Source organism: Charadrius vociferus, unplaced genomic scaffold (assembly GCF_000708025.1).
Source record: "Charadrius vociferus isolate BGI_N301 unplaced genomic scaffold, ASM70802v2 scaffold390, whole genome shotgun sequence".
In the NCBI taxonomy this organism is placed as follows: domain Eukaryota; kingdom Metazoa; phylum Chordata; class Aves; order Charadriiformes; family Charadriidae; genus Charadrius; species Charadrius vociferus.
In genome coordinates, this window is record NW_009646433.1 from 1414756 (window position 1) to 1427064 (window position 12309).

The window sequence follows — 12309 nt, forward strand, 5'->3', positions numbered from 1 at the left end:
GATGATTCTTGTTAAGTTTTCTAGATATTTTTTTTTTCTTTTTTTATTCCGCACCACCACCACACAGACCAAATAGCATCCCATTTCTTTCCTTGGTAGGTGGTGAGCGTCAGGCCAATGTCTGGAGCTCTTCACTGGTACATCCATCTCATTCCTGACAGAATTTAAAAGAATCAGCAACCAAAGGTCTATGGTTGTTTCTCAAAGAAGACCCTGTCCTCTGTGTATAATGTATTCCTTCTTGCTGTTAGAGGCTATTTGCTGGTCTCTGAGTATTTTGGTTATGTAAAAATTGGAACAATTTTGTATTCTAATGTTTATGAATTTACAATATCCTGTATTTTTGATTATGGTAACTTAAGGAATAATCACTTCATTAGAATAAATTTGAGAGGTGAATGGTAGAGGGAATCTTTTTAAACAATCAGTTGCACAGCTTCAAAGCATGGCATTACAGGAAAATAAAGTAAAAGGAGTTTTTGAGAGGTCCTCTACTCCATCCTCCTGTCCTCTGTGGCATCCTCTATCTGCTGATGGTTTGTCGAGGGCATTCGTTATTCTCATCTGTCGTTCGGTGCATCTGCTACGTGGTGCCAGCTGCAAATTCAGTAAGCACTGATTTTTTTCCCCTCCTTCCCCTTATATTGAACAGGTATTGGACAGTTCTGGACTCAGATCTCACCCTGGTAGGACTCTGCTGGATACCTTTTTCCACCTGGAGGGTGAACTATCCCCTCCGTCTGTTTTTCAGAGTTCTGTATCTGTGCTTTCTTTCCCTTTTGTGGGTGTAGGCATCACTAGCAGTGTCAGCTGAAACAGCAGCCCAAGGATTTTCTAGCCCTTGTTGTCACCTGGCATCCCCAGGTTTCATTTCTGCTGTAGAGCAAAACTGACTTGTTTGCAGCGTGATTGGCACTGGGCAGCCGTTGCAAGCTGTTGCTCATCTTGGTGCTGGCTTCTTCATGCCTACAAAGAGTTTGATCATTGTTCTGGTATTTTGACAGAAACTAAAGTCAAGCAGTGTATCCGTAATCACTGTCTCCTCTGTCAGAGGCGATAGTTTGGCTGGATAGTTCTGGCCAAAGCACAGGGAAATGGCTCTTAATCCTCTCTGACCACTCTATTGTGCTTATTTATTTTAATGCTTTTAATTAGGTGTGTTTTATTTAATGCATGTGAAGCGTTACTGCTCCACTTGAAGAAACAAGTGATGACTCCTAGTCAGATGGACAGTGCGTTGTTCTAAGGGAGGCCCCACAGTTGTCCTGACGTTGCAGGGGAGGAGATCCCGTAGGCTATTACGTGTCCTCCACAGCTACCATTTTACAGAATGTCCTTCACAACTATATCCACATATTGATTTTTAAAAAAACCAAAACCCTAAGCTGCTAGTTCCTGGTATGTGTGCCAAAAGAGAGATTTTAAAACCTTTGTCTTTTGATTTCCAGCCTATTACTTTATACTTGGCATTTGTGTCCCAGTTTTGTCTTCCAATGTATGCTCACCGACCTGCTTGGTACCCTTGGAGCTGCCACTTGGATCTCATTTTAGTGTTTGCTTTGCCAGATCTGATAGGTTGATCCTTCTTAATCTCTCCTCCTGACTCTCCTCCTCACCTGACTTACTTCTGGGTACTGGCTCTTGTTTCACTTCAGTTCTTTTGAACATAAATGACCACAATTGTACTCGGTTTTCCAGATGAGGTCTTACAAATGGCTCGCTTGCTGGCGGTGAGATTTCCCCTACCTTCCCTCCTGGGAAGGTTAATCATTATGCAAGTGAGGTTTTTACATTTATTTGGTTGGTTGAGAGCTGTTTTGTATGACACTGTGGAGGTTTTGTGCTCTACCTCCCATCTTCTGCTACAGAACGTTTTCACCGGGTGTCACAGGTCACTACTTGTGCATGGATTTGCGTATAACACGTTTCTTTACTAATTATATTCTGCATTTCTCTATTTGCCTGCATGTCCACTGCTCTCATGATCCGTTACTGCTGTATAAAACCCAATGCCTGGGGCTTTGCTTCCAGCCCTCTCAAGCACGTGCAGAGTCCTACTGTGGCTTGGCTTTGCCGGAAAGCCCTTGGGGTTCCGATTTCATTTCCCCATAACCCAGAATTACAGGGCTGTTCTTCAGCCCTCATAGCCCTTGTGTGGCAAAGAATGGCATGTCTTTTGTGTCTTTCCGCTGTAGGGAATGCCCCAAACCCACCAGCCTGGACGTTTGGGTTAACAGCTAAGCTCCCCAGGGACTGATTATCCAGCGCCTCAACGGCTAAAGTTAGAAGGTTCCACCTTTGCTTTTCTTCTTCTGGGCTTGAGGTCAGGTGAGATGTTACTCCTGTGTTGCCCTGCAGCAGATCTCCCCCTTTCTCCATCTCCGTGCTTTCTGATTGCAAAATTGGTAGCAAATGCCACTCCCAGCATGCCATGGCCTGACTGTCCTGTGCCCCTGTGCCCTATGTCCCTGGTCAGACAGGAAAGAGATAGTAAATCAAATGGGTTCTTGATAAGTTAAAGTCCTTTTTAGTTTTCTTTTCCAGAAGGTGCTGCATCTGCTGACTCATACCAGCTTTTGGCATGGGGCTCGAGATGGGTGTAAAAGCCAAATCTGGAGGTGGTGCTTTGAGCTGCAGGCTTCCAGCTGAATGAGGCAAGACAAAATTAACTGCAGAGGCTCATGTGACCTACTTCTTAAGCTCTCACATGCAGCCTTCAGATCAGAAAACTAAACAGGAGGAGACAGCTTTCATGGTAAATGAGAAATTGTTTCCGTCCCGTATGACGATGGAGAGCTTTCAGGTTGTTTTTAACTGTGTCATGGTTTTGGGGGCCACTTAGTTTGCTGTAGCATGGACGTCAGCTGACATTGGATCCTACGGAAAGTTAAAGGGCTGTTAACCCATGTTTGAGAAAAAGGCTTTTCTTTACGTCCTGAGGTTCTTCCCAAGCAGTTCAATCTGACTGATTGGGTTACCTGTCCCCAGCGCCCCAAACTCAGTTTTCTCTGAGGATGACATAACCGCGTAGCTCAAGGGCAGCACAAAACAAAGCGGGGTAAACAAATAAACAAGATTCTTTTCTTTCTCCCTCTCCCTTTCTTTATACTGACAACAGGGGTTGGGTGGCTGGGTCAGCAGTGTAACTGCTGGTGATATGCTCTGCTGAAGCCTGAATAGAACTGAACTCTCAGAGCAGGAAAGCTGCTGTTCAGTCAAGTCTCTTGGTTTCTGTTCAGCAAGCGGAACTTGCCTTATAGTTGTTGCTTTGGTTCAGTGCACTGTATTCTTTTAACTTTTAATGGCTTTTTAAAGGGTGGACTTTAATGGGAGGGAGAGCAGATCACTGAAGCACACCTTGAGGAGGTACGTGTTCAGTCTAATGCCATCCAAGACATACAAAAGCAGGACCCTCCACCACCCAAGTATGCTCTGTTGAGGCAATTGAGCTGATGTGAACCACCGAACTGCTGGTCTCATCTGCCTTCTGGCTGGACATGGGGTGAACTAATGGATAATCGTGTGTCAAGACATACCCGTGGCCCTTTTATGAAATGTCCTGGTAGAACGTTGGTTCTGGTGGGCCCAGCCACTATGAAATAAGACGTTCAGCATGTCTCTTCTCCCTCGTGACACCTGCCAGTAACACCTGCCAGGAGCAACACGGTGGTTTGGTCAACTCCATCGGGTTGCGAGCACTGAAGGTGTGCGTGTTCTCATTGCTCTTTGTCTGTTCCTCCTTTGTTCCAGTGATTGAGTTGATGTTTGAGGTTCACAGGAGAAGGTATCACTTGCTGTTCCTTTGCCAAGGGACTCCTGGCACACAGTTGGCAGCATGGGCTTGCGCATTTTCTTAACGACTTGAAGGAAACAGCTAAGAAGAAAAGAAACATTATTTTCTGTTATTTCCTTGTATGCAATATGTGTTTTCAAAGACACTACTTCTCATGTATAAAATCAGTGTGTTTGGATAAAGCACCCAACACGTTTCACAACTAGTAAATAACGACACCCTGATTTCTTAAAGTTTATTGCCTGTAATTAAGGATGGCTTTTCTAGGAGAAAGGTAAAAAGACTTCTCTATAGTATTCTAAAAATTACAAGCTTGTGATAAAGTTCACCAAACCTGAAATCTCACAAAATTTGTCCTTAACATGCTTTCCTGTAGGAATGGTCATTTATCCTAGTTGGTGGCAGTCTATGTCTGTCTTGATTAGTTACGCAGGTTACCAGGCAGGCTAACTAATTACACTAGGAAATGGCACGGAGGAAAAAGTGCTAAAATTCAGTAGTGTATTGCAGATCCTAAATCATCACAGGTGTAAAGACAGATGAAAATGGGCGAACAACAAAGCCAGTGAATACCATGGGGTTGTTCACTGTGCTGGCTGAAAAAGTGCTTGGTGCTAGAGAGAGCTCGTGTTCATAACTGCCCGGGGTCTGGAGACAGAGGGAGGGACAGGTAGGACTGTTCTCGTGCACTGCTGGTGTCTTTGCAAGAGGATTAGGATGAACTGAAGACTTCAAAATGTTGTGATAGGAGACGACTTTGCTACCTACGTGTGCTCGTCCAGTTGTAATACCACTTGGCCCTAGAAGGGTTGGGTTTCCTTGGCCCTTCCTTAATCTCTGTTGACTTTTCTTTGACTGTGACTGCTTTGGTGGCAGTTTTATCTACGAAGATACCAGGCTGGCTATCTTACGCCTTTTTCTGTGCTAACCTGCTTTTGGAAGAAGACGTGTGGCTTTTAATCTCCTTTCCTGAGTTCCCAGATTGCAGCAGTCTGGAGGGAAAGTGAGTCTGTGAAAATGAGCCTTTGAGGTAATTTCGGGAACTGAGATCTTTATTCCAGTATTGTAAAGGGAACAAGGTAGGGATATGGGCCAAAGTCTGTGATAGGGACAAGAAGGGCAAAGGCAATGGATCTATAGCAGAAAATTACAGACAATAAATAAATATCTTTACTGCAATATGACACACCACAAAAAGATATGAAGCCTTGCCTTGCTTCCAAAGGGATTTGTAAAGTTGATTGTCACTAATTCATCATTCAAGGCGAGTGCGAAGAAATCAGAGTACTTTTTTACGAGTAGAGCAAACTGCAGCGTCAAAGACTTGCTTTGGCTGAGCTCTGCCATGTTTGGAGCTGTGAGCTGCCCTGACCAGCTGTGGAAAGTCAGTCAGACAGAAATTGCTGGCTGTTTCTGCTTCCTGACAAATACTCTTTTCCTTGTAGAACCTCATCCAAGCCCCAGTAGGGATATATTTTATACTTGTCTTGCTGAGATCCAACCTAAAGATGAGGCAGTGCCAGCAGCCTTCAGGCAAATAAAAGCCCTTTCAGTTCTCATTCTGCGTTTGCCCAATGGCTTTTTGCTCCATCACCTCCACTGTCTCTGCATTGTGTCTTCAAACCCTCGACCTGCGTGTCTGTGTCCTGAGATGAACACCAGCTCCTCCGCTGTGAAAGCAGCTGGTGCTCGATCAGCTCTGTGATAGCTCACTAGGTGAAGCTGCATGTACAGCATCCATACCGGGACATCGAGCTCTTTGGATCATGGTTTGGAGCCTCACCTCTGCCCCGACTGGGTGATGATTTGGGTTTGTAATGCGCTTTCCATTGCCTCCTCCTTTGAGCGAAATCCTTTGCTGTCCTGGTTGCATCACCCGTTGTTGCTCTTGCACGCGAGGAGAGCGTGCAGTTTGGCTGCAAAACAGCACTCAGGTTGCTGCTGGCCTCTGCAGGGCCGGCACAGAAACCTTAACGCAAAGGAAAAAAGAGAAATATGAATAAGGAAAAAAGAGAAATAATAAAGAGGTGAGTGAGAAAAGTCGAGGACCCCTGTCAGAACTTAGAAATATGGGTGTTGAGAGGTGCTCGAAGGATAGGGCAAATGTTTGTACCCGCTCTAAAAAGGAGATTGAAAGAAGCAGCTGTGTGATTGTCCGTTTTTCATTATTACCATTTCCCTATGATTGTGGGAATTTGCTACGTATTGGGCTTGCTGTGCGGGGATGCTATCCCAATGGCTGGACCAGTTGCACCGGGGATGTTCAGAGCTGTCAGCTACAGACTGGAGGGTGTGTAGGAAAGTAAGACCCTCATGGTGAGCATTAGTGGTTGTGTCACTGAGGCACAGGGATTAAAAAAAAATAATAAAAAAAACACCTGGAAATCCCAGATCTGGATTGTTTAAAGTGAGCTCTGAAGCGATATGAGAAGTGGGTAGTGCATGTTCCCATCAATGGGAATCGTGTGCAGCGTGGAGGTGGCTGTTAAATTGTCTTTGAGGAGGAGATAGTAGTTAAGATAGCAGCTTGTTAAAAGCTCTCTCTTCACCCTTGTCCTGCTGCCTCTCCTGTGAGCTACAGAAGGATGCAAAGATGTTTGAGAGCTTAAGCTGAAGTTTAATATATCTCTCACCCCGGTGATTGGAAGACCCTGATTTACCATGATATTCTGCTCTTCTCCCTCCCCTCTTTATTCTAAAATGAGAGCAGTGTTTTGTTTCCCTGACTGCTGGATGGTGCTGTAAAGATGCAAAGACCCAGGTTGGTGCAAAGCTTGTTCCTGTCTTGGGCTCGTTTCTCCCGTTGTGAAATCTTGGCAAACTGGTTTTGAACTTAAAGTTTTTGGCTGGCTGTGGCAGTCCCCAACAGCAGTGGGTGTTGCCAGTGCTGGAGGTTTCTGTGGCTGATTTGTTGTCACTTCTGGAGCTTTTGTTTATCTCCAACAACTTTCCAAAAGCTGGGGATGATTGCACGTGTTTGAATTGTAGAACAAGGAGAGGAAAACAATAATGTTTCCTGGTCTCATTAAAAGGCCTAATTGCTTATGCCAGCAGCTAGCGCCCTACCAGCCTGTGTCTCTGGTGATTCCAGTGTACTGTGCTTTGCTTTGCTTTTATGGTTTATAAAACTTTCTAATTCGGTGTTTTGTGAGTGTGAGATTTCAGGGCTGCAGATCCAGGCTTGACTTATAGATGGGATTGAAAACTATTTGTGAAAAGCCATGGGTGAAAGGTGAGTTAGATAAGCTGGAACTGCTTGTTGGGGCAGTTCAGTATCAGGGCTGCTATCTTTGCAGGCTGATGCCAAAGGTATTACATATGTTCATTTGTGGAATATTTAATTTTCAAAGGTACCAATCTTGATGCATTCAGTATAAAATGAGAAGAATTTGTAAGGCTCCAGGTGACTGAAGGACAGTCCATTAACTGGGGTGACAGACTCCCCTGGGACTTTGTTGTTTGCGTACAACCAAAAGCTGCTGAGCCTGGGTCTGCCTATCTTAGGTGTTTTTCCCCTGATTTACCCTGCGGGCTCCCTCCTGTGAGCTGCCTTTAGGCTGTTTGTCCTCTGTAGGATCTCTTCCTCACTGCTTGCGGGTGGTGAGCGAACTCAGAGAGTAACGCTGTGGTGGCTGCGGACTGGGGGAGCATGGAAGCGCAGGTGCTTTGCTGATCACATAGGAAAACAGCATCCAAACAAAGCTGGAGGAGCTGAGAAGAAATGATACTGAAGATGCCAACTTTGTCTCCATCACTCGAAAAACTAAGCAGGATGCTGAAGCCTTCATCTGCAGAGGTTCCCCAATGCTGGGAAAGCAAGTAAAACGGAGGAGAGGCAGTCTAGTAGTGGAATAGTTTGAATGCAGGGAGGATCGCTCGTCCGGCTAGCGTAGCCCTGGCACACGGGAGAGTTGGCTTCCATGGCACACAAATTCAAGCTCGGCCATCCTTCCTGCTCCTTCCATCCTTTGCTCCTGCTTTGCCAAATGTATGATGCAGAGCAGGTGGAACCCGCGGAGGGAATGGTGTCACTAATAACATTGCAGCTGATCTTTGGGCTCCTTCTCCTGAGGCTGGGACGTTAATTTGGGTGCTGCTTTTCCAGCTAGATGTCAGGAAGGTAAGGGATGCAAGGATTTGAGAATACATAGCTGTGCAAAATCAGGGATGGTGACCTCCCCCTTTAAATCTTTCAAGTGGGAGAAGACTGCAAGAAGACCCTCTCCTTCCATGACACTTGCCCAAAGGCCGCAGCACTTCTGCCGTTGATGCTGTCCTATGAGCAAAAAAGGATGTGGCAGGTTTTCATTTCCTCCTCAGGCACCTTGCAGGTGGGAAGGGACATTTCGTTGTTGGTGAACTTGTTACGCTCGGCATGTCGAGGTGGGTATCGAGGAAACCAGCGGCCCTGCCTGGCTTGCAAGCGTTCTCGTGTATCTTGGCGCTTCGGGGTAATTTCTTGGGTTATACTGGCATGGGATTTTCAGTTAGAAAGGTGCTGCAGTGGATTTTGAACTGAGAAGTTGACTGTAGCAAACACCTCACGAGCAGCTGCTCACTGGGCCTGTTTGGTGGAGTTATATATAGATTTCGCTCTCTGTGGGTCCTGTTAGTGGAACAGTAGGTTGCACAATGGGCTCTTAAGAAAGCTTTTTGTCTGGAGATTTATTGCCTCTTTGAGATCTCGGTGTCGGGGCAAGACAGACTTTTCCCCATTCTGCATGCACGAGTGCAGGTACTGGAGGCATAACTTTCTTCTGTCATTCCCAGTAAGGAGAGAAACAAAAGTCTCCGATCCTGTAAGCAGAGGGAAAACACCCACAAATAAAAATATTCCCTGTAATGCTTTATCATACGTAATAGGGCCCAAAAGTTGCCAAATCATTCCCGAAGCTGCTTTTTACCAAGCGGAGAGGCTGCCCCCGGGGGCTTTTTTTTTTTTTTTTTTTTTTTTCCCCTTTCCCCCTCATCTGGAGAGATTTTGACCCCCTGCCTGCTTTGCTGTGCTGCTGCTGCTTTTCCCAACTGCAGTAGGCTGAAGCGCTTACAGCTTGTTAAATAGCCCGAGAAATTCTTTAATGAAAATTAATTGAGTGTCACTAATTTGCATGTCTCTTGAGGTAAGAAACTAGATATTTTTTTTGCTTGATTTCTGATTCTGTTTCATCGATTACTTCCTTGAAAAGCGCAAACAAATTAAAACTTGAGGCAATAGCCATATATATCTAAATATTAGAAGTTAATGTTACAGAAGTTCATACCATCTTCTGCATTGTGCTTGAGGAAAATAGAGGAGGAAAAAAACCACCCTTGATCTTTTATACGCAAAATGTTTCTTATTTGCTCAAATTCTCAGGCAGGTTATGAGCAGTCAATTTAATTCCTAGAAGGGAGATAACTTTAATGAAGTAAGAAATGAAGAATGATGCAACAAATGGAGATAACGTTGACTCGTTTTCCGTCTCACTGATAGATATCTAGGGGAAACATGGAGGTGTTACATGCTCTCAATGCTATTTTTTCTGTTATGTAGTAACACAAGTTTTCTGTCTTTCCACTGACCTTTCTACTGTTCATTTTTAATGAGAAAGAACTGTTCTGCCTCTGAAAATGCCCTTACTGAAATTAGTTGTGTGTCAGGCCAGAATAAAGTGGTCTGTGGTTACAGAAGCCCCTTTTTCTACCTTTTCTTTTACATAGGCCCCTTCTTGCTGCTCCTCTTTCTTCAGTAAATGTATTTCCCTGCTTGCTTTGGTCTGTCAGGTGTGTTTTCAACCCTTTTTCTTTCCTGAAGGTACACAAAGGAAAGGGTAAGGGTGTAAAGATGTGAATTTAAAATTCATCCCACAGAAGGAGAATATTATATTTTTTTTTATCCAACTAAACAAAAAAATAACCCACCTAAAAATAATACGTATAGAAATGAAGATGCATAATTAACTCATCAGGCATAACAACAGGTTCTTCTATGCTCCTGTAGAGCAGAGCCACAAATACAATGACAACTATGGTTAATCTGTAATCACCTACATTTTCCCTGAGATTTGACATACTTTTGCTGCCAGGTTAACATTGATTTGATCAGTTCTGAAGCTCGCACGCTAACAAATTTACTCAAATCCATGTGCAAATAAAAGATGAGATGCTGGCTCTGGGTGTTCTGATTAGAGCACGGCATAAAGTCACTTCTGAGCGGCGGCTAAACAGACTAAATGGCCTTGGATAACGCTTGGATGCCACCGTGGTGGTGGGATTGCTGAGCAGCTCGTGCCATTTTGCTGTGCACCCCCAGACTTCCAGTTGTTTAACAGGTCCTTCACCTGATGTCCTCCAGGGGATAAAGCGTAGCCCGTGTCCTGGCTAGGAATCAGTTGCGGGAGGGTTCCTTGTACCAGGATGTGCTTTTCCAATGGATAATGTGTTCAAGCTTGTTTGCCTGTTCTTCCAACCATGCTATATTGTTTTTATGGCAGGAACTTAATCCTCAGCTGGACAATCCTAAAACCTATCTAAGGAAAAGCACGAAATGAGAGATGCTAAAAAGTGACCCTGGTATTATTTAGCTGAGTTAATTCCAAATGTAATACCATGGGTTTAACTGGAATTACACTGGGGATTAGTTCAGCTGATAGCTGATCGCACTGTAATAGCTGCCTGGCTTCAGGAGTTGGTTGAGCAGGTGCTGCTTGCCTCCTCCCAGCCCCATTCCCCCACCTCCACATTGTCCCTGCTCCTCCTTCCCCACACTGGGCCCTGTTCCTCCTCCAGGAAGACCTCATCTGAGGAACCCCACTTATTCCACTCTCTTTCCTCTCGTCTCTCCCTTGGCGTTTCTCATGTTCTGTTTTAAGGGTCCTTCTCCCACTTACCTCAGGGAGCTTTGCAAAATCCCACCATCTTTTTCCTTTTCCATGGAGGGGCGTCATGCCAGGGCACCAGCGTTTTAAACTCTGCCAGAATGAAAGATAGAGATGAAACAGGAGTATTTTTTACAGTGAAGGACGTGTGGCTGCTGGTGATTGTGTGATGAACCAGGAGGTACCCACAACTCCCACGCCCAAAGCGGGCTCTGCATGTTGGACCTAGAGAGAGCACTTGCTCTTCTGGGCATGGTTAGAAGTGAGTTATCTCCTCCTAGAGGAGAGGCAGCACTGTTTGCATAGCTGTCCTCATAGCCCTGGGCTGGATTCATGGATGGATGGGTAGGGACCAAGAGGAAGTGGTCAGAGGACAAGTGCCATGCTGGGTCAGGCCGTGCATCCCCAGGTGCACACAAATAACACGATGTGCAGAATTACCCACGGGGAACGCTTCTTCCTTTGTCACTGGCTCACGGGTCATCCCAAGGACATAGTGTGGATTCCCTCCACCAGGATGTTGCCTGTCCTCCAGTTCAGCAATGTTCTGGGACTTGAGCTTTTCCAACAGTGGAAAATTGAGAATTTTTGGCAAAGCTATCAGGCATGGGCTTCTGTTCCCCGCACCTGCTGAGGTTTATGTGCTGGTGGACCACTGTGTGTTTCTTTCTAACCTTCTTGGTGTGTTGGCCAAAAAGTTGGGGGCCAGCCTACAGCGCTGCTTGTTTTTAGGCATTATTATTATCCTCCGGAGGTGATTTTTTTTTACTTGTTTTGCGTGGGATCCTGTTCCTCCTTGTTTTCCTGGAACGCATAGGTGGTTCCTGGCTGGGAGCAGGACCCATCCTTACCTGGATGATGATGGCTTTTACCTGAGAGGCATGCAGCTGGGCCAAACAGCCCCCATTTCAGCAGCCAAACAGGCCTTTCCCCACTCCCTGCCCTGATGGCAGGAAGCAAGCTTGCCTCTCAGCTCTGTGTCCACAGGCGGGTTGGCACAAATCCAGGCTGGGCTGAGAACGGCTGGAGAGCAGCCCTGAGGAGAAGGACTTGGGGGTGTTGGTGGATGAGAAGCTCAACATGAGCTGGTAATGTGTGCTCACAGCCCAGAAAGCCAATGGCACCCTGGGCTGCATCAAAGTCAGGGTGGCCAGCAGGGTGAGGGAGGGGATTCGGCCCCTCTGCTGCGCTCTGCTCTGGTGAGACCCCACCTGGAATATTGCCTCCAGCTCGGGGGGTCCCAACAGCAGAAGGACACGGAGCTGTTGGAGCGGGGCCAGAGGAGGTGCTGGGAGGGCTGGAGCCCCTCTGCTGGGAGGACAGGCTGGGAGAGTTGGGGGGGTTCAGCCTGGAGAAGAGAAGGCGAAAAAGGGGAGACCTCAGAGCCCCTTCCAGTGCCTAAAGGGGCTCCAGGAGAGCTGGGGAGGGACTTTTTACAATGACATGTAGTGATAGGACGAGGGGGAATGGCTTCAGACTGGAAGAGGGGAGATTTAGATTAGATATTAGGAAGAAATTTTTTGCTTTGGTGGTGGTGGTCAGGCACTGGAAGAGGTTACCCCGAGGAGCTGTGGCTGCCCCATCCCTGGAGGTGTTCAAGGCCAGGTTGGACGGGGCTTGGAGCAACCTGGGCTGGGGGGAGGTGGCCCTGCCCAGGGC